The 3086-nt window shown below is 29.9% G+C and overlaps 1 long non-coding RNA gene across 1 annotated transcript in view; it reads left to right on the top strand.

The window, feature by feature from the left end:
* Nucleotides 1–3086, top strand: part of LOC124420978 — a 138582-nt gene that overhangs the window by 78840 nt on the left and 56656 nt on the right. The window lies entirely within an intron of this gene.

Genomic DNA, 3086 nt, shown 5'->3' with positions numbered 1-3086 from the left:
GTTCTAGTTCAGTTCTAGTTCAGTTCTAGTTCTGTTCTAGTTCAGTTCTAGTTCAGTTCTAGTTCAGTTCTAGTTCAGTTCTAGTTCAGTTCTAGTTCAGTTCTAGTCATTTCTAGTTCAGTTCTTTTTCAGCTCTAGTTCAGTTCTAGTTCAGTTTTATTAATTTTTTTAAGTTACATAATTAAACAGACATTTTGATTTATTATCAATAATATAAGCTTTTTTATGCATTTTATACTTACAAACTCTCAAGGACTTTTCTCGTTTCTTGCACACTACTGGCCTGTCTCCCACCAATCTTGTTAATTCTTAAATAACATACAATTCACTTCTTTATTATTATTTATTTATTTATTTGTCTCAAGTTTTTACAAATGTTGTTAAAGAAATGTAAGAAAAACTAAAGAAGAAATGTGAAATATTTGTTTTATATTCTTCAACTACAACTTCCTTTACGATGATGATACTAATGCTGATGATGGCTTAGACTCGTAATGTTGGAAAAACAATCCTGTAATAACGATTATCCCATTTGCATAATATGACAGCAAAACGACAAATAACTAAAACTAGACATACTGGTGTAACTTGCAAAGGAATAACTAACTAGGACTCCAAATACTAATATACCTACTATATCTAAAGAAAAAAATCATCTTTAAGTTAAACACAATCAACATCATCATGATTATCTTTATCAACAACTACTACAACTATTTGCTGTATGAGGGCAAAACTTGAAAGGCTGTCTAACAACGTCTCATACACGACATTATAATGTTGGTAATAAAAACTTAAATAAAATAAGTATAAAACACAATAAAAAAGTAAGAAAAAATATAAAAAGGGACTAAGCAAAGTTTCAACTTACACAAATGTAAATAAAACTCTACAAATGGAGGGAATCACAAAACATAAAATGCAAAAATTTAAAAAAAAAAACAAAAACAAAAGTTTTACTTCCTACTTTTATACTATTTTCCATAAGTAATAAAAAACAAAACTAAAAAATTTTTAACAGCAAAAAAGTGCAATTGCAATAAAAAATCATGAAAAAGGGAAACACAGAGCGACGCATACCATATAAAAAAGGCCAATTAAAGTCAAATAAAGACAATTTAAAAGGACATTGATATGTAGACAATTTCATTTGCAAACATTTACAGCATAACAAGAATAAAAATAAAAGGATTTGGTCTTAAAAGAAATTAAATTTTTGAAAATTTTCATATAATTTTTTACACATGACATTCACATTTTGTATGCTATATAGTTTAACCACAAACAATCAAGCGGATTATGTTGTGTGCCATCAGCTAAAAGAGGCCTAAAGAATTAAATGCTTTTTAAACCAAACATAACAACAATTGCTGAAACAACTAGACAATATAAAACAATAAAAATCAGCATGATGAAACCTTCTAAATTAAAGGATAGTGTTCGAGTAGGAGTTTAAAACGAAAACGTAGATCACTAAAACATGTAAGCACTACAACTGAAGAACCAATCTAGAACAGAACTAGAACAGAACTAGAACAGAACTAGAACAGAACTAGAACAGAACTAGAACAGAACCAGAACTGAACCAGAACAGAACCGAAACAGAACCAGAAAAGAACTAAAACAGTACTAGAACGAAACAGATCTATAATAGAATTTTAACTTTATCTTCGATGAGCATACCTTTCATCCAACTGATGTTTATTGATAATTTTCATAAACTACCAACTATAAAGTCATCTCCAACAACAACTAGCCATCAGCAATAATTTTTAACATGTAACAGACGCAAAGATGTTATTTCGAAATAAAACAAAATTGGAGGGGAAAAAATTGTTAGTAATAACAATTGCAACAACACTATGACAACAACAATTACAGCAATAGGAACAAAAACTCTCACAAATTACTAACGCTCATTTAACGCTTTTGTCCAAAGGCAATACTGTGTATATGAGACCATTATGCAAACTACACACACAATTATACACAGCACATGCCTGTAAACATTTACATATATATATATGGATGCATGTGTATTTACATAAACGTACTTTAAAATACAATTCATATAAAATGTATAACGGTAGAGTTTTTTTTTAACAATTTGACTTTATATGCTCTGTACTATAGTTTAGTGTAAACTGCCATAGTTAAAGTCAGCGTAACTAGTCATCCTAGCAGCCATACAGCCAATGTGGCCAGCTAACTGCCTGGTTAACAATTTATGAACAAAAAATAATAAAAACCTTATAGCCTGGACACATATACGGACTTTCTCATTTACTCAGTCCATCATTTTTATTATTTTAGATGTGTAGAATAAGCTAGAGACTGGAATAAGCTAAAGTATGGAAAGGGAAAAATATATTTTTAAACCAAAAACCATATACGGTTAGCCAATTGCAAAATTTGGTCTAACCATAGGCAGTAGATAAACATACATACATGTACACATAACTAGCAATATTTACTTGTACATATTATGAGAATATGAAAACAGGCAGTTAAAACCACTAGTGTTTGTATGAGTTGATGTGTGAGTTTATGTTAGCTTATATGTATATAGTATGTTTAAAAAGTTTATGTTGTCATGTTAACATTGTAAATGGAGACAAAAAAAAGAGAGAAAGCTGAAAATCACCGACAGCAACTGCAACAAATATGCAGCACTTTCCACTTGAATGCATCCATTTTCATTTTTATGAGGAAACTGTGGAATCTGATCTGTTTAACCTTTATCTTTTAACAAGGTAATCAGAATTTGGTTTCGTTGGCAATTATGCATGCCGAAATAAAAATTAAAAAATAGTCAACAAAATCGAAAATCAAATGTTATAATACATTATGTGCTTGTAAGAGGAGATGGCTTGTTATATAAAAAGTTTTGAGACAGAGCCAGAACTAGAATTAGAACTAAACTAGAATCAGAACTGAACTAGAATTAGAACTGAACTAAAGCTGAACTAGAATTAGAACTGACTTAGAACCGAACTAGAACTGAACTAGAACTGAACTAGAACTGAACTAGAACTGAACTAGAACTGAACTAGAACTGAACTAGAACTGAACTAGAACTGAACTAG

This window comes from Lucilia cuprina, chromosome 6, assembly GCF_022045245.1.
Source record: "Lucilia cuprina isolate Lc7/37 chromosome 6, ASM2204524v1, whole genome shotgun sequence".
Lineage (NCBI taxonomy): Eukaryota > Metazoa > Arthropoda > Insecta > Diptera > Calliphoridae > Lucilia > Lucilia cuprina.
Note: the sequence above shows the minus strand (reverse complement) of the source record. Positions and strands in the feature narration are given on the sequence as shown.